Genomic DNA, 21,415 nt, shown 5'->3' with positions numbered 1-21,415 from the left:
ACAAAACTGAAGGCTCCGTGTACAACCACAGCAGACAGGTAGTTTATATATTTGATGTAAATCACTGATGCTAATTCCCTCTAGAATACACATACTTTGTGGATCACATGCGTATTCCTAATTTGCATATTAGAGAGTTATCTGCACTTGCGGGTAGGTATTGATTGTGACGCCATGTGTTTGGTAGCGTAACGTTACACGTTTCGCAGAAAACGACGTGAATTGCGTTCACAAAATAATGACGTAACAATCGATACCTACCCGCAAGGGAGCTAACTCTATAATATGCAAAGACGGAATAAAACATGGTAGTTGGTTGTAGCTACTAATCATATGATAGACAAATTACACATACATAAAGACAATTCTGTTACATCATACTCAATCATGTAATGATTATATTTACAATTACTTTTTACCATTTGTATCTTTGTCAATGGGAACATCATGGACGGCATTTAAACAAGCTCAGAAGAAAATATATTGGTAAATCATTGGCCGATGGGATGTGTCGTCAATTTGACTACTAGACCGATCTATTCTGGAATGGCAACAGGTAATATACACGATACATGCCTTTTTGGACAGAACTTCTTTTCCAAAATTGTGGTTTGTGCCGGATGTGACCAAAATTTTGTGGCGGGTTTCGTCTATGAAGAAGAACACCTTCTTTCCTAACAACAGAGCAGAGCCTATGCGAGACAACGTGCGGAATGACCAGGAAACACTTCATCTAATTACATAACCCCCAGGTAGAGACAAGAATATTTCAAAGAACACAATTTAAAATTTAATGAATTGTTGATACTCTTGATGTGTTATTTTGACAATATATGAGTAAGGAAGAATACCAATAAATGCCAATTATTGTGAAAATTTATGAGTTTATGCTTCTCAACTAGTTCGCTATTTACAGCAATTAGCCTTTGATATCTGACCATTCAAACGTGTTTTACAACATCAATGACATATTGCAAAGCTACAAAGTTATAATGCTGTTTGATGTCACTGGAAAGATTAATCATCATTGTTACAGCATGATGGTCAGAAAACCTGGAAACTGACAAGGATTGCACCTTGTGCTTATCATTGGCCGGATTGTTAGTGTGATAAAGTTGTTATAGTAGTTCGGCTATTACAAATACTCTTACAAATAGAAACGTTATTGAAATGCCTGCCAACAATATACAGTGACTTGAAGTCAATTAAAACCAAATTAATCTTCCACTATGACAACATAGTTATTAGCATTGGCCAATAAATTGCTTTATATGTGTAACTTATGTTAGGTTTCATTAATTACAAAGACATCACAAATACACATAAATGTTAATATACAGGGGATATTCTGGTACCAGCCATCGACCATATAAGGTTTGATCACTTCAGTCTCAATTGCGTTTAAATGCAGTATTTTCTTTGGTCACATGTTCAAATTGTTACAACCGTAAGAAACATTAAACATTATGATTTTGGATTTTGACCATTGTGTTGTGAGCTGTTAGTTCCATTTGAAAAATAAATAAATAGAAAATAAATTTCCTTCTTGTACAGGTATCTTTTCGGAAGTTTTGTTATCTGTATTTATTTTCAAGCTACATGTTGTGATATATGATTGAATGGTAGTAATGCTTAATAATTTTCTTCAAATAGATTGAAATAATGCTTTTTTGTAACAGGAAGTCACAAGTCATGCCAAACAGAAAGCACATCAGAAATAGCAGGACATAGGCAATGGCTTACCTCATTTGACCCTTCCTAGTAATTCCCCTCGGCTCTACTCGTGTAATGTGATTTTCCACGATTTCTGTCGTTTCCAGGATCGCAATGTCATTTCATGCAATAACTGTCAGTCTGGAAAACACGAAAAAATACATTTATAGTGAGACCTTTTGTATATACCCTAAAAGATATTGTAAAATCTCATCAATCCGATGACCGATTAGATATATTCTAAACGAAACTGATAGGGAAACCGAATCTATACAGAAGATTCTTATGACCCCAAGCAAACGATACAGTTACAATGACATTGATTTGTTGGACTTTCCCATTTAATGTGGAGTAAACACAGATTTGTTAAAAGTGTGGCCATAAAATACACCGATAAAGATTGACTGAGGAAGACGGGTCTGTGGTTAAATGAACAATCATTTTAATACAAGTCTCCAATTTTCTACTCCCATAAATAAACACCAATCAAAGGCTATATAAATCTGATCTGCTGAACTTCAAACAACTGTCCTGCAGATATTGGAACTCTTTTCCGATGGAGGGTGTAATAAACGTTCACCACCAATCATCCTTTGGGCGGAAGAGTGAGATTGAACAGGATGACTTTAACACTTGAAGTATTGACCGTTATGTAATAACGAGATATCCCCGGCAGCACGTGAAGTAAAATTAGTAAAACATTGCAGCAAAGTCAATTTATATAACTGTTACAACAGTAGCTGCTTCAAGCTTTCTTGTCATATTCTAGCAGCCTCAGAAAATGAAGGGTGGAAATTAATTCCACATTGCCAACGAATCACTGTTTTAATTTTTTCGCGTGACCCTGTAATAGAGCTGACGTATTATCGACCGAAATCAAACACAGTTACGCCATTTTTTAAAACTACCTCCGAATCATAATTAATGCCATTTGAGTCGGCAAATTGTGGTTTTATTGTCGGGTATCAATTGAACAGATCAAACTGCTATTGTTTTCTTTTGTTTTCGACTGATCTATAGACTTGACATGTCAAAATTATCTCCTTTATGGAGAGTTACAGTAGGGGAAGCAACCAATTAATGTAATTCTATGCAGTTTGTATCACACGTACTGACCACGGTTATCGTCGTAATCTACACGGATTATATTACAAATTTTGAATAAATTGTTATACCCACTTCGTCTCTGTTAATGTAAGATATAGTTAGGAAAACGGGTAATGTTGTCAAATTAGACACATTGATTGTATCTTATAATTATTATTGCTTAATTTCCGGAATCTGGAATTTAGTTGTTACTGTAACAGTCATATCGAACCCGAAATTATTTGTCTCATTTATAAAATCAGCTGAATTTGATAAAATATATTTTATTTGTTTGTTATTTCAAACATGTTTAAGTCTAACCTAACGTACAAAGACATATTATCTTTAGTAAAACTTACCATCATGGAATACTAATGATCCCGGTAAAAACAAAAATTGAAAATAGCTCCACAGCTGGGGGACATTTATTTAACAGTTGAGGAAAATTCACACTGGTTTAGCTCTTCCATGAATAAGTTACCCGGAGTTACGTATTGGAGGCTGGGTATAAAACACCAGGCGTCCCCTTACTACCTGTTTGTACAGGTGAACGGAACGTGACTTCCTAAACATTGGATACCAATCACAGGTAGGTCCAGAGGAGATACCTGGGTAGGTATTGCTGAGATACCTATACAGGTACCAACCCTTACATTGATAACGATTCCGACATCTTAGGTCATACAACAGTTTGTTTATCAAACTATCACTTAAAGAATGTATTTATTTTCTTTTCTGTCACTTGTATATCTTTATACATAATTTATGGAATTTTTAGGTGACACATTTATTTTCAAATTGCTTTATCGAATATAATATAGGCTGTGGCGAAAGAAAAGGTAAACGTTATAAATCAGTAGTTATAAACATATGATATTTATATTCATTTTAACACATTTGATTGATTTATAATCAAAATCTTAATATAAATGAGTGGAGACCGCACCAGTCGCTAAGCATATGAAGATAGAATAATGAGTCCTAACAAATGTCAATATGGACGTATATATTTCCCCATTGTATTATCTAAGGTACGCTTTATGGAAACATGCATCTATTTAACACTTATACATTTATTTCCTGTGTCAGGAAGATAACATTAGTTGAAATTGTTTTCCCAAATCCTTTACCAGACGCGTTAATTAAATACCCATACTTTAGGCTTATTGTTTGATTTCCTACAAATATCGGGAAAAGTAAAAAAAAAAAAAAATCATAAAGATCCAAATTCAAAACAGATACAAAATAACTGTTTTCTCTAAACATCCTGATGATGCAAACGAAGACCAGAACCATGTGTTCCGACAGAGTAGGCGCTCTACACTACAAGTACTATTCAATACTATTCAATTGTGTTGTGATCAATCGGATTCAATTCGGGATGGGTTTTTTAATCACAGGGTTTGGTTGCTCCAGGTAGGGCATTAAAATTGTACCTGCTGCCCATAAAGGCGACTAAATTGAGGATCCTCTTTTTCTTTCATACTTACTTTCCTAACATCTAATATATATAATTAAAGTGGTAGTTTTTGTTCCTCTTTAGCGCTCAACATTAAGGGTCCTTATATGACCCTGGCTGTTAATAGGACGTTCATTTAATCAAACAAGCAAACAATTTGGTTGCCTGTCTTAACAACCCCTACACGACATATGTAGCCTAGATGTGTTGATGTTTTGATTATAATAGGATCAGTAATCGGTATACCACAAACATCAAGGTCATGGTCAACCGTCAGAATACGAAAACATACTTTCATTATTCTCGCAACGGGTGCACTGGGTTATCAGCGAGGGATTACGGGTATAAACTGTTATCGGGTACAACCACGAGAGCTATGTCAAACTCAAATATACAAACTACTTACATACTTATGTACGGACAAGGAGATTTAAACAAAAAACACCCTTACTCGGCTGTTATTGGTCCTAGCAAGTGATACTTTTATGTTATTTATACCTGTTTTCACGCCAGCAAATGACCATGTATAAACATTTGAATGAGAAAAGACTGTCGAGCGATGTTCGACATATAACGTCTAAAGCTACCCTCTTGAAGAGAATTGTAATGGTAAAAAAAAATATCAGCTTTACATACGATACTGTGGTACCGTGCGTTCGCTTTCTAGATATAATAATGAGCTTTTAATGGTTTTGATTTCTATTTATTTGGAATCAGTTTTGTGTTGATTTATTCTTCCTTGGTTTTAAAGTTCTAAAGGAAGACTACCAGGGGATTATTTTAGCTGTTTCTAAGACCTTTAACTAATGTTAAATAATCATCATAGGACAAGTAGACAACTATCGTTATGGAAGCCAACTGCAGACTTTCCCAGTTTTGACAGAGGTAACTATTACAATTTGGCAAGTGCTGAAATGTCAATGGGATCAAACGACCCGCAATGTGACGGCGATCAATTGACAGTGATATTAACGATCATTTTAATTGAAAAAACCCGTCAAAATATGGAACTGTGAATGAAAATGTTTTAATTTCTAATCTTTCGATCTCGAAATGACCTGAGAAATACAGCATGTCTTGTCGGTCATGTGACTTGGTCTTTAGGTCCTAGATAGCGAGATGCGTCAATCGTGAGGCGTCGGCAGGTTAGCCTGAAGCCCCAGACGCATCAGCTGGCTCTCGGGTTCCTCAATATTCCTCATTACCATGGCGATAGTCCCATTTCCTCTTACTGACGTTTCAAAATGGCAGTCTGAAGCCCAAGGCGAGTAAACACGTCATAGTTGTCTACAAGTCAGTCGAGCATATTCAGATATGGTTAAAGTCATTTGTTAGGAAACAAATTTTTAATCAACGCCACATGCAAATCTTGTCAAGGCGTTGATTTGTCATAAAACCGGTCACTTATTTCACAATATTTCCCGACGAGCAGACAGTATCCATTAACGCCTGTGTCTAGTTCTGTTGAAGAATACCAAAGCAATGACAAAATGTTATGATTAAGAATTCTACACGGGAAAACAAAATATTAGAATATAATGTCAGAGAACGAGGAGTATTAGAAGAGAGGAGATAGCATTGGTCATAAAAGTAGAGTACTGTCGTTCTTGTCAGCTTTGTGGTTATTTTGAAAAAACAGTTCTGTTCTGTCCTTTTGATGATCCGAAAGAAACATATATGCAGCAAAATTCACGTCATGAGGATAAATAAGTAAAAAATACTGAAATTAAGTTATATTTACATGTGTCAACATTAAATGTCCAAATATGTAAAGTAAAGTTTAAATCTGGGTTTTACCAGTGTATGACACAAACAATTAGATTCTTGCACATAGCACAAGCAACATTGGGTTGCTTGAAAATGAACTTCACTGCTGATAGGAGATTTAGTCCAATCGACCAACCATTGTCCAGGCATTTCCTAGATTCGAATCAATGTTGTTTTATTATAACTTTATTGTTTCATACTTTCCCTACCAAAATAGTCAATAAAATGACACAAGAGATATCCGATGATAGTGGTGTATCATACATTTGCATTGGTATAAATATTCGACTTCGTGAAGTACTTTTGCGAGAAATACATAGTAATCCACTTCTCAGTGAAACGTTTGGCTTGGTTGATTATATTCGATTAACGTACAGATTCATTCAAGGACGGTTTGTACAATCTATTGTGGTCCGTGGATGAATGTTTTGGGCGGCTGCGGTTTATTCCGACAATGTTTAATGTTGATGGAATGACCCTGCTACTCCTTGCGGTTGTAAAGAGAAACGATTATTATCAATAGAGTATATACCAAAACAAAAATACTATAATCCAACCATGAAAACATGCATTGAAGCCAGAGCAAAAAGTGCTGATAGTGTGAAAGTCACAGAGAAAACTTAACTCACTTGGACGCCAAAATATACGAGTACCCGAGAAACTTAGTTGTTTGTATTCAGCTCCATGAACTTTACATAAAGGAATTCCTTCTACCTCCAGGAATAAAAACGTGTATTTCCGCTTTGCGAATGATTTGAATAGTACTTGTCTTTCTAATTGTAATTTGATTAAGGGGTTGGAGTGATGGTATGAATTCGATGACGAGGTGTCTATATACAAATCTGATACAGAATGTAAACATTCCATGTCCATGGTTAATATCATAAACTCGTAACTTCGTAACGACTATACATATTCCTTTTCCTGGTATTCCTCTCCTTTAAACCTAATGAGTCGGAAGAATCACATCAGAAGCTTTCACCAAATGCACGAACATCCAAATATTCTACCAGTATTTCCATCTGAGAGGCTACAGACCGAGTCTAAAATATAATCCGAGAATGTGTTCAGAATGTACTTAACACCCAGAAACAGTCAGATTGGTTCAACTGACCATTGACCACTACAAAGAGAAGATCAATCGTGCAAATGCCGAAGACAGAGGAGAAGATCAGTCTAGTATCAGCTCATGCATGGAAATTCCATTAGAACTAAATCTATACTCTGCTCTTCCTGGACAGCCAATCCCAGGCTATACAATGGACAATATAAATTAATCAAATATTTTGTAGAAGAACCAGCGATCCGATCATGGAAACATGTTCGGTATTCGTAATGTTTTCAACTAATCCATTTGTCCTTACAAGCTTAACCGTGACACGTCACCAAATGAACTACGACCAGGAATGCATTCTTTTTCACGTCAACAGGCGTTATTTTTACAAACGTAGGAAACACTGTTAGATTGGTTCGTTGTCGTGAGTATTTTAGCCATCATTCAGATTTTGGACATTTCGACCCGAGATGCCACTCGATCAGATATTAGATTCGAAGGTGACAATATTTAATCAGATACTAAAAGTAAAACTACAGCTACTGAAAAGGAGAAATGCACGTTAACACAGGACTATAACTTGGTTATGTGATTGTGTAGCTAGACCGAAACTTCCTCATTTAACTGTAATAAGAAGCCATTTTACCAGGCACATCATTAACACAAAAACCACATTCGTAGCTAGTTACTTAACCCTTCTACCAACAACCTTAGTAGCTATAAACAGCCGCAATCGACAATTCATTTTACATTCATTTGCCTTAAAAGAAATATTGATATATGATAGATAGAAATTGTAGGGCCTTAGAATTGCACCTGCAGCCCCTATTGCATGATTGTAAAATGCAAATAAATTTAGGATCTTATCTTTTCTCTTCTTCCTAACTGACTTTATGTTTCCTAATGCCTGCCTTGGCACCGCCTCAATTTTGGCCTTGAGATTAGCGTTTGCCCCTGTTAGGAAGGCTTTGGGTTCTGTCCCCTGGCTGAGACATACCAAAGTCTATAGAAATGGTAGTTTCTGCTCTTGCTTAGCGCTAAGCATACAGGGAGTGGGACGACTGATTCGCCCGTTGTCAGTATAATGAGACCGGGTGGGGTGTGTTGCTTGGTGTCTTCGACAGCATGCTTCAGTGATATAGCACTATAAAAAGGGCAACAGTTCCACTATACAAGAAGACACAACACGAATATACCGCAGTCTCCCAAAACACGCACCTCGCACTTCACACAAGCTTTACACTACATGCATGGGAGGCCGTCCTTACATGTCCCTTGCTGTTAATAGGACGTTAAAATATTCAAACAAACAAAATTTCAGCTGGTATATAAGACTTTGTTCGATGATAAAGGTATACTTGGTACCTACAACACATACAGATTAAGACCTACATTTTGATTCCCTGGAGAATGAGGAATGTGTAACACATATATGGTAGGGGACCTATGAATGGAATCCACACCACGTTTTAACGACATGACAATGTAGGAATTTGTTCCATTTTTATCCGTGATCGTTCTGGTCAGGTTATCTATATCTGTCAGAATCCGGTGGTGGAAGGGACGTAACTCTAACGTAAACTCAGAAATACTGCATATCTCCTTAAGTGATCCACAAGAGGGTCGAACGCGAGCTATTACCATGATATGACAGTATCCCTGGTTGTTAAGGACACAAGGAAGCTTAACGCATGGATTACTGTTATCTGGGCTTCAAACGACCAAAAAGGATCAAGTTATGTAAACATGCCCGACAAATTGCTATTTTGCGGTGCGATGGTATTTCTTTCTAACACGTTTGAATGACACGTCAGTAACATAGGTACAAAACGTCAAAACGACCAAGGTCAGGCGAGATCTCATTCATCGCCTATAAATGACATTGTGTGAATACTTCGTTAGGGTGAGAGCTTGTGTAACAAAATTAAATTTCAAGTGACTCTTGCACTCCTATATGTGATGGGAAGGAAATAGATTGGTTTTGAGGTTTGGAATAAAATATGACAAAGTCTCAATGCGTCTGTTCTTAATGAATTTCAAAGTCTTTATATTCGTGTTTCATTTTTGTTTTTGGCACGTTAATGTACCGGATATTGGACGCGCCTATTTGCATTTAAATACTTTATTTAATTAAGAGACGTGACTGCAGGTGTAAAACGTGCAGGTGTTTAAAGACCAATATATCTGAACTGGGTAACCATTGACCTTACGTCATCGTGGCAGAAATTAAATGTCGCAAATCATTTCTCAAAATGGCCAAAATGTTGAATGTGCAGTAATCCGAATACACCGCATGGGACATTGAAATTGAAAACGATAAATATACATGATTAGTTTGATGAACTTTCATGCAGGCTAAATACTAAATATATTCACAATAGGAAACAATGAAAATAAAGCTAGAATAAATGAAATACATCAGTACTCGAATAGGAATGATTTGGAATAGTTTTCATAAGGTATCGTGGGACTTAGGAGGAGTTCAAGTGAATAGTTTCTAATATTTTGCAAAAGTCTTTAAAAACTCATTATTTCATTGTTTAAACATCGGATATACAAGATTTAATCATACTGAATATGGAAAAGTACACATGATGTATAAAGAGTAATTTTGTTATATAAAATGTAAATATGAATGGAAATATGCTCGTCGGGTAAAACTAACTAACAACCAACAATACGGAAACCATCAAGTAGTTTATCGGTCGTTATCGGATTTGGAGTATTTCATGAGAGGATATGCTCGTTTTATTGACATTCTTGATAGGGAATGGTGACATGATGACCTTGGTATTGTAAATAGAGAGTTCACTATATGTCTATGTAGAAATACTTAAATCTGTCAGATATTGGCCGCGAAAATGTGACCGTCCAATCCTCAAATAATAAGGACGTGGTGGTTATAGAGTTGACAGTACATTGATGGTTTTTACTGTTTCATTATGCTACTCATGTGAAGTATATTTCCACAATAACACGACGTTTGCGCCAGTCCTCATACTTCCGGTTATAATGCTTCACATTTGGTACTAACCCGGATAATTCTACTCACTAACGGAAATTCATCTTCATTGCATGTTGTATTTTCAAGTCTGGGTGTCTTCAACAGTCGTGATGTTTTTCCTTTCAACAAAAATAAAAAAGATACCCATTAGATAAAATACTGCTATAAATTGGAGGATTTTAATAGATTACGATCCTAATAGTTGAACATGACCTTTCAGAAAAAAATTCACAACCTTGAAAGGTGGTTTTCACGTTCTGTGCCATATTGAGACATTGATGAAAGCATGTCAATTTCAGAACACACATTCTAATCTCATACAGGTTTTGCTGGTAATCTCGATCGGATCAAAACCTTAAATATACATAAAGCCTTACTTTATCAGAACTTAGCTAACTAATGTCTAAGATTCGTCCTAATTCTTGTATAATATATTTTATCTTCGTCAGAAATTCGTTAGAATTACCCCAAATCTATTTACATGTTGTTAAAAGGTTTCCATTAGAAACATGACGTCACAATCTGTGTTTACATCAGCCATACAAATGCATGAATCCATAGAAATGAATACTTGCTTGCTCAGCATAACACAAGCAACATCGAAGTTCTTACAGCAGTATATTAAGATCGAATCCTTTACGCTGAAAGGAAGGCTAAGAACTTGCATTAGTTTTCTTTGTTCTTTGGAATCAGTTATCCTCTTTGTAATACTATTCAGGTCTTTTGCTCCATATGGCTAGTCTGGTCTCTGATATTAAGTTTCTGTCAAAAATTATATACGACCCGTTTCCTTTTTTTTCAAGAAATTTGGATAACGACCTGATTGTGTTTGTAAGTATCGTCAAGTTATCAGGATTTGTATTCCAACTAAACACAAGTCCATTAATCTACGTTACCAGCTTGTCGTTTGCTACCTTTGGTTTGGACACATGTTTGAATTGCGGTTGAGAGGGACTGGAAGAAGAAGAAAGAAGGATAAATAATTTGAATGGGAAATTATTACACATCTGTGTGGTCTTCTGTACACTAACAATTTAAATACATGTTGTTTACCGTTGTTACTACACCACCTTTTATAAATAATTTGAATGGGAAATTATTACACATCTGTGTGGTCTTCTGTACACTAACAATTTAAATACATGTTGTTTACCGTTGTTACTACACCATCCGTGTAATATTACCTGGACATTGTACACCTTGACATTAATTGATGATGCAACAGGCAATATATGTGGTTTTTTTTTAAATAAGTAGCACAAGATATTTGTAAAACATGACCTCGCCTAGATTAATTCAGTCGCCAAGGTCACCACGTGGCATTCGCTACATGTTGATTAGAAATTCTGTAGATTACAACATCAATCGTCATTAAGATAACTTGTTGTCTGTGTGTGTGCTGCATTAATTAAACGTGAATTGCATTTCCATGACAGCACCGCCAGTTAATTACGACCATTTTAAAAATGGTATTAATGATATTCATTGCTATTGTAGTATGTTATTTTCAGAATATCTTGCTTTTTTAATTGGTAATCGTATAAGTTAATGGTGTTGCGATAGTCGATCAAACCTTGTTACACTGAGTTACTGTATTATTTCCTTAGTTTTGCTACAATTGTAATCTGGTTTTAGAAATTTTCTCATGGTCATGGTTTCACGGACTTCTTTTGTAGAATGACACACGACTGTCCAATAACCTCTTCCAAACGTTTCAGCTCAGTAACACTTACATAAATAACAAGAGCCTAAAATTATCGGTTGTTTGAGCTGGCATAACGTCAAAGTATCAACTAAGGTCCTCCAATAGGCTATGTCTTCTTGTCTCCAGAGGAACGTGATAGGTAATTGGTCAGAATCTATGTAAAACAAACCTTTTCATCTTATCTTTTATATATTCAAATCTATCAACGTCATAAGTAGTAATACAAACATCGATTTACGGGACATAACACTATTTCCCGTATCTTATAGAAATTAGGGTTAATCTACAGTTAACATTTACAAAAAGGTATTTTTTTTCTTCCTGCCATGCAGGTAGGGTGTTGGAATAATACCTACTGCTCCTACTGCATAATCGTAAAATGCGACTAATCCTCTGTATTTCCTCGTCTCTCTTGGCACCGAAGACACCGAACAATCACACTCTACCAGGCAGATAAACAGGTACAGAAACTTGAAAGACTATAGAGAGTTTCGGCCAGGGGACAGAACCCAGAACCACACAAGTATGACGTCATCACACGAGCTGAATAAACAAAATACTTGATTTTATTGATATTGTAAAACAGATAACCTGGTGATGACGATTTAATGAACAAAACAAACATGAATCCTTTGCGCTCTTATCCTACTACAACAACACACTCCTGAGGAAGACGTGTTTGTTTGTTTGTTTAATTAATTTACGTCCTATTAACAGCTAGGGTCATGTAAGGACGGCCTCCCATGTATGCCGTGTGTTGCGTGTATGTTGTGCGAGGTGTGTGTTTTGGGAGACTGCGGTATATTCATGTTGTGTCTTCTTGTATAGTGGAACTGTTGCCCTTTTTATAGTGCTATATCACTGAAGCATGCCGCCGAAGACACCAAGCAACACACCCCACCCGGTCACATTATACTGACAACGGGCGAATCAGTCATCCCACTCCCTGTATGCTGAGCGCGAAGCAAGAGCAGAAACTACCATTTTTATAGACTTTGGTATGTTTCGGCTAGGGGACAGAACCCAGAGCCTTCCTCACAGGGGCGATTCTGAGGAAGACACCAATTACCAGTAACCTGTCAGCCCTATAAGTACATGTTTTAATTACATTTTGTTAAACAAACAATTCCACATGTTATATGTTAACATCCGTGCATTGTAACGAATGAGATTACGCAATGCTTTCTTTAAAGAGATCTACCAGCATGTACATCGCAAGTTTGAACTTTGGGATGACTTGATAAACAATGCAAAGTTGAAAAAGACAGACAACCCTTTAACACAAAAGATAGGCAAAAGGTTTCCTAAATTAATTGGTAAAAGAACGATTGTTCTATATCTCTTTAATTTGAAGTAGATACAAGTAATCAGGACTGTTCTGTAACATGTAAAGCCGTTAATGCTTAGGAGTACAGTTATGCTGACAACAGCGGGTCTCCGACCGTTACGGAAAAAATCGTATAACATGTAAAATATTTGATACATGTTCAATAAAGCACTCGACTTTGTATTCAGTTTAGCATCAACAACAGAATCATAAAAACATTCCACGGTTGGAAGAAATGAGATTATATCGAAGAAATAAAGGAATCTTAAAATTTTTATCGAACTAAATTCTAAATCTGTACAACTCGCGCATACTAGATATGGAATTGGATACGATGATTGTGAAACATGGACAGAATATAATCAACAAGACTAGCAAGGCATGAAGGAATTGTCAGCGGTAGAAGATGAATGTGACATAAAAGCAGATAGGAGAGCAGTTTACGGGCAGGGTACAGATCAGGCTTAGTCTGGCACGGCGTATAGAATAGCAGCTTTGAAACTGTATAGAAACGACAGAGAAGCATATTGTAGTTTAATCACAATTGTATCTCTCAGAAAAAAATGGTAAAATTATTTTACTATCCGACCCTCTGTATATCTATTATAATAATCTATGAGGTAATTGATTTCCCTAAGATTGATGTCTTTCGTAATAAATCAAATATAAAGGCTGTGAGTACAAGACTGGTGGCTCGTTGCCCTACAGCCCCCGTTGCATAACCATCAAAGGTGACTAAATCTATGTGGTTCTCATATAAAAGAAGCTTTTCTTGACATCACCTTATTTTGAACTACAGTGAGCGTATGTACCAGTTTTATAATACCACAATGCCCCGCGGGTAGGGCGTTTGGGTTAGAGCTTCCCCTATTGCATGTGATCATAAAAGGCGACTAAATTTAAGATCTTATCTTTTCTCGTCTTCCTAACTAACTTTCGTCTATTTAACGTCTCCCTTGACACCGCCTAACTGGCTGTTTATATGAAGTAAATTAATAAAAATAAACCAAAAAAATGTTGTTTTGCAGATAGGTTGAGGAAGTTTGCCCCTATTGCCTGATCAGAAAAGGCGACTTAATTTAGTATTTTATGTTTTCTCCTCTTCCTAACTGACTGTTTTCTTCTTAACGTCGCCGTTGACATCGCTTCATGTCTGATATTGAGTTGAGCGTTCGATCCTATAAACAATCCAACTAGGAAGTAGCATTTTCTATCATTGCCCTACACTAAGCCAAACAACAGAATATTTAGGGACAGAGTGGCGATTCTTAATTATAATTCGAAGAAGTTTAAATGTCGTTACTCTCACTCGCGAAAACAATAAACAAGTCTCGGCAGTAAAATAAATTAATATACTTCTTCTTAATCTTAAAGCTATTGTACCAAAATAAAGGGTTCATTTGGGTATCAGTACGGGACAAGTACATACCAGCTGTAATGAAAGCGGCAAGTTTTTCTCATTAAAATTCCCAACTGTGACCCAACAATCTGGAATAATTGAGAAAACTGGTCCAGATGTTGGGGACACGGTTATAGTTTTAAAGCTATTTAAAATTCTTGACCTTTTCAAAGCTCAACTTTCTTCCTGTGTGTCAGAATTGATTTGTTTTATTAAGAAACAAAACATGAGCGCGATCTTATTTAAAATTAACAGAAATGTTGCCAAATGATTCTCCTTTGGGTGTTTGACCAGGTCATTATCCGTGTGCATTTCTACGCGAGTAAATTATCATTTATATATTAACGACGCCGGAACAATTTATCAAGATGGAATTCTGTCCTCCCATCTATTTTACAGTTCCGATTAAGGGGTTAGAGACTGGGTTTGGGATATTAGGTTAAACAATGAAAAGCAATGTGTTTTTGTGTGAGTACGAGCTTTATCAAGGATTCTGTGGTGAAGGCGGAAACCAAACATCAATATTTAAACTCATAATTGAAATAAATCATGTGTAAAGAAATTATGGTTTATACTTTGTATTGATTGATGCGTTTTGTCGAAAGCCTTTCTTAACTACCCAAGGGCAGATAATCTTCGATAGAATAAAACTGCAGTTTATACAATGGAAAAGAATTGCATGTTCATTTCAAATTCATTTAAGCTTTGATGTCATTATCTTTAATTTCATAGTGGTATGAAAAAAAATTGTTTGCAAACTGTGTGAATCTGCCACACTATGTGAATCCGCGTTGCAGATTATCACAATTGTTTTTTGCCCCGATGCAAATAACGATAGTGAAGTTAATTCTCGATAGAATAAACTAAGTTTAATGTACAATGTGATTAGTTTTTCCAAAACAATACGCATCGTCAATCACTGTATTGTGGCGTCACCATAACGTCAGGTGTTTGCACCATTCTCTGATCTTGTTGATCATAATTTGTGAGAGATTAGTTACAATTATAAAACGCACCATTTACAGTATTATGGCTTTGTAAAGAAAAAAAAACCCACCCTAAGTCGGCTAAGTAGCTTGACCGACAGTTGTTACCGAAAGTTACATGTAGTGAGCAGTTAATCACTAGAACACATTGTCCTATCATCACCAAAGGTTATTTTAAGGACGTCCACGTTGTCCTATCATCACCAAAGGTTATTTTAAGGACGTCCACGACGTCCACATTGTCCTATCATTACCTAAGGTTATTTTAAGGACGTCTACATTGTCTTAACATCACCTAAGGTTATTTTAAGGACGTCCACATTATCCTATCATCACCTAAGGTTATTTTAAGGACGTCCACATTATCCTATCATCACCTAAGGTTATTTTAAGGACGTCTACATTGTCCTAACATCACCTAAGGTTATTTTAAGGACGTCCACAGTGGCCTATCATCACCAAATGATGTGCTGGATGTGCGTGTTTTTTGGGAGAATACACCACGTTGGTGTTTGCCTCGACGTAGGACTATCTTACTGACGCATACTGCCAAAGACACTGAATATCACACCCCACCCTGTTTAATTCACTCCACTTATTCCGTCTTTGCATATTACAGAGTTAGCTCCCTTGCGGGTAGGTATCGGTTGTTACGTCATTATTTCGTGAGCGCAATTAGCGTCGTTTTCTCCGAATCGTATGACGTTACGCTCTTAAACACATGACGTCACAATCATTACCTACCTGCAAGTGCAGATAACTCTGTAATATGCAAATTAGGAATAGCATTTTCTTCAATGACAGACTGGTATATTTCAGCCAGAACTTCATCAAAGATTAGGCGCACAAGATCCACTTCATTGTACCATGGGTATTAAATAAAGATTCGTGTTTTTATTTTGTTTGAATACTTTGCTTTAATTTGTGCGATAAAATAGTGAAGCTTTCGCTGTCTTAACAAAACGTAAAGAGGAAGGGTTAGGATTACTTATCTAATGAAACTGGGGAGGTTATAATCCGTCAAGATGTGTATATTAAGCTTAAACGGAATCACGACAGAATCTCCGGTATGGGGAATCATCATTATTCTCCACTCTATCAGCTAATGGGTAAAGTTCTGTCTAATTTTTAAATATCACCAGATATTGTAAACTCAAATTTAAAGTATAATTACCGACATTCCCGTCGACGAGAAAGTTGTCAGTATATTAAAATTGTCTACCCGGTCACTATAACAAACAAAGGGATCCTAATTAATTTTGACACTTTGACAGTCTGGAATTAATGTGCGATTGTGTAAATTCTCTGTGAGTATAACATATTTACATTCAGCTCTACACCTGAAGCCCCACTCAGTTAAAAATACAAATCAGATGCAAAACCGGACCTAAAAACTCCCTGATCTTAGTGTCAGCGATAGGACATTCCTGGTCTGTCATGATTTCTGCTTCCTCCAGCGGAATGCGCCCTTACGTGTGAAGAGGATATGCAAAAACTAAAAAAGGTAGAACATGCAGAGACGGCAAACATTGGCCAGTCTTACTGGGGCTGGTACTCAGCATGGACTGACTGTGTAGGGGACAAAATGGGTGACAAGTTTTGGACACCTTTCGGGACGATCGTTACCCATTATATTAAAGTGTTAGATTATAACAATTGATGTGCGATCAAAGTCTAATTTCGGTACTCTATTGACCTTGTTCCTTTAGAAGACATTTTTCCATCTAAGATATACATTAATATATGTGATTGTGTAAAATATGCAATTGAAATTAGATTATCTGAACATAGTATGCTATCAATACAAACCAAAATACATTTTCTAATACACTTTAAGGTGAAGTTATTAGATTTTGTTGAATTTTGTTTCGTTCTTTTTGAAAAGATTTGTTTGTTTGATTAAGTATGGTTCTATTAACAAGATTTGATATGCATCATAGCCTAGCTTGTTTGAATAAACCACAGCCTTCCAAAATATAAGACACCGCAACACATTACAATTATGAGAGGCCGTCCTTTAATGACACTGGCTGTTAACAGGATATTAAACCTTATAAACAAAACCACACCGAGTTGGTTTAAGTATACAAATAACACTTTTATCTTTCATATCGTTTGCTTCGGTTTTTTTCTCATTTTGATTGAACATACAAGCATTGTGAATGTAAAATTGAGAAAAAGAAAGTGATTCTACAAATGATTTCTTCAATTGCAGATACAATTAATCTAATTCACATTTAATTAAGAGTCTTCGAAATTCAAAAGAGCATTTTGAGACACCGTTACATATACATGTAAATTAAAAATAATCAGAAAATATTATAACTGCAGCCCGCTGGTTTGTGGTTCCTGAGTTGAACACGAACCTAGGTAGGATTTATAATGTAAATATACACACACCTATGAGAGTGTCAGACAAATCCGGCCCAACACTTTCGACATTAAACGACGGCGTGTCTATCCCCAGGTAGATCACATACTTATATGGTTCAATCTCCATGTTTTTATAATACACAAGAGATTTAAAAGTGCTTGTATGTTTATGAGAAAAAGGTGGTAACGTTTCTAATTTTCAGGGTTTAAAGTTCCGCATATCGTACAAAAACGTTTTCACGATAAACTAGGGTATTGTCAAATCAGAGAGGACTTCGCTTTGTAAATGTTAAACTGATTACAAGAATAGTCTAGAAAAAATGAAAAAAAATAAAATCATGAGATCAGAAATACAGACTGTTGGACATAATCTCAGACCGAATAACCTTTACCGCTGAACAAATGTCATATCTTATAAATAGTCGATTTCTTGATAATTCCCAACAACTTTGTGCCTTGTTTTCCTAGAAAATGATACGTTATATCATTTGCCAATGGTACATTGACTACTGACAATGACCATGCTCAGCTAATTCTGAAATTCGCAACCAATAGGTCATAAAATCTACAGAATATTTAAGCTGTACGTATCCGAGAGTTGACTTTGACCGCTAATTGTGGCTCCTTATATTTCATTATATTGTTTAACTGACCACTGATTCATGTTGTAAACACAAAATCTTTAGTGTTCAAGTGATTTGTTTTTAATTTTTAAGGTTTTTCTGACCACTTGGTTATCATTGAAAATCCGAAGAGGACTAAGAATTACAGCATATCAAGAGGGATTCTGTGAAATACCGGAAACGAACGGCAGACGGACTTCCTGATTGCTGAAGGGTATCACCATCTCGGTACGGGATCTGATTGTCCTTTTTAATGTTTTTGAATTTATTTCTATTTTGGAAATACGTCGGATTATAGGTGAGGTCAGGTGAGATTGAAGGGGCCAACACGACTAGACGGTTATCCATACACCCTATCACCTGTCTTACTAATCAACAGGTAACATAGATAACCACAGGTAACTACAGATAATCTACATTTAATGTAGTCAGGACTCCATACAAACCTACTGATCAAACATCCAACCTCGATGACCGCGGTCAACTCCATTAGGGCTTCAATTTATCGTCATTTGAAATCATTTATATCCGATTGTCTGAACAGACTGTTGTTGTCGCCCCTCGTCGATTCACGTGACATGAGGGCGCTGTTGTCAATTCCCTCCCATCGGCTCTATTTATTCAATAACTAAAGAAGACAAGTTTGTTTTCAATGCTGGTACAAAGCCCCAAACCCGGTAATCCACGGTCCCTCCTTGTCTTTATAAAAAGTAGTTTAACCTTCCGAGCACACGTTGGCTTATCATTCACCACAAATGGGTCTGGCGACACGAATGCTCAGAGTTTCTACACGTTATTGTTGTGGTATATAATAGTGGTCTGCTCACCGAGTACAGAAATAGCGGTCAAAGGAGAGGCTTCATTAGAGTACACTACATATTAACGGAATCACAACGTTATATTACATTAATAAAGAAATGAGAGTAGACAACTATCGAAATCAATCGAACAAAAAGCAGAACTTCAGTACTTGATTTGAAACATATTCAGTCATTATTCGCCGAAATCAGCATTGTTTACATTGACCGAATACCAGTCAGCATTTTCGTTAAAATATTTCTTTTTAATGTGTGTTTTGTTAATCTTAGTAAGCAGATACAGTATTAATTGATACGTTTAATTATCAAATTTATAAACTTTAAACGTAAGTCTGTTAAAACATAAATGGCCGGCAACATCATTTTAGCGCATCTTGCAACGTTTGAAACAATCACATAGTGCAGACCTAAGAAGAAGAGGATTCATTTATTTTATAGTTCTGTGGTTTTGGTCAGGTTATTATCCTATATTTTATCTAACCCGTGTCATTTGCACATATTCAGGACCACTACGATAAAGTGACGACAATATGTATGGCTGGGGACGGTGATGAAAGTGACTAGTGTGAGGAATAATAGCCTGGATTTTGATAAATAGGGTTGGAGGACGACGTGAGATGGAAACGACGAAGTCGAGGAAGAGGATTGTTTGGGGGTAGGGGTAAAATTGAAGAATTGAAAAGATACACAGAAAACTAATAGTTTATCTATCACGTCTAAAACAATAGATTTATCCAGTAATCACGTGTCAATCAGAGATCCTCTTTAAATTTCCAAAATTCTTATTTGATTCCAAACGAAGCATGCGTTATGAAGACAGATATGTGTCGACGATTCTAGCTACCTTCCTATCTGCAATAACATTTTGCCATCTGTGAATTTTAATGATGACATGTGTATTTTTATGGGAGTGAATGTTTTCTCATTTATCTGAACACAATATTAGCCTTCTTTATCATTGCACAAAGATAGGTGTTATAAATCGAACAATGTTTATTCAACTAAATTAAACTGCCCGTCAACTTAATTCAAAACTAGCTGTGCCAAAATCAAAATTAAACTATAGAAAACGCCAGTTCCTTAATGCAGGCAAATAGAATGTGTAGATAAAGATGATTTCACGAGGAACTTAACCAGATTGATTAAGTTTATATTTTATTTTAAATCAACCCAGTTTAAATGTTATCGGTTTTAATTGACTGAAGCAGAATAAGGTTTTAAGTGTTTATTGAATGTAGTTATCCTTATAAATTTAGCAATCTCGAATTGGGCATCAGAATAGGAGAAACGTTAGGGTTTTACTCAATATTAGAAATATCCCTAAAAATTCAAACACCGACAAGGTTTTGCTCTACCACCACTTTATAAAAATATCAGTATTGCAAGGAAATAACACAAATCTACCGCAGCCTCCCAAAACTTTGGCATTTACAACTGCAGCAATGGTTATTACACAAAAGAAAGGAATCCCTGAAAGTATCTCTAAACAGGTCGTTGAGTCCAACGTAAACCAACCTAAATTTTATACAATCTTTAACAAATATGTGCACCAACAAGATAGTATTGTTTTAGAACGAGAGAACTTACATTTAATGTCAATGACATTATAATTTTAATCCTGTGCTCGGTTGCCAGCGAGTAAGCCATTCTTAGCATTATTACAAAGAATTCTCAATGGAAAACCTTTTCGATTCATATAGTTAATTATGTATAAATAAAATGATTGGATAGAAGGCATTCCAAAAGTAATATGTTTCTTTTTTAAAACTATATTTAAGATATCTTCTTTCAAGTATTTTAAACAAGAGCAGAAGTTTCATTTTGTAAATTACAACAACACACCAACGTCTTTAAATATGAATGGAGAATACGTTTTTCAAATTTTCAAAGCTTTTTATCTTGATACGGTCACAAGAAATGACATCATGACGTGTTCGCAATATGTTTTTGGACGAAATAAAAGAATGAATACATTCTCTGAAGCCATAAAACAGACTCCTGCTACCCCCTATTGACTTGGGACGATTGGAAATCTAAAAGTTTTGTTATATCAATCCGGGATTACTACGGCTTTTTGTTTAAACACTATTACGGCATCGGG

Source organism: Argopecten irradians, chromosome 3 (genome assembly GCF_041381155.1).
Source record: "Argopecten irradians isolate NY chromosome 3, Ai_NY, whole genome shotgun sequence".
NCBI classification, from domain to species: Eukaryota; Metazoa; Mollusca; class Bivalvia; order Pectinida; family Pectinidae; genus Argopecten; species Argopecten irradians.
This window is presented reverse-complemented; position numbering follows the sequence as displayed.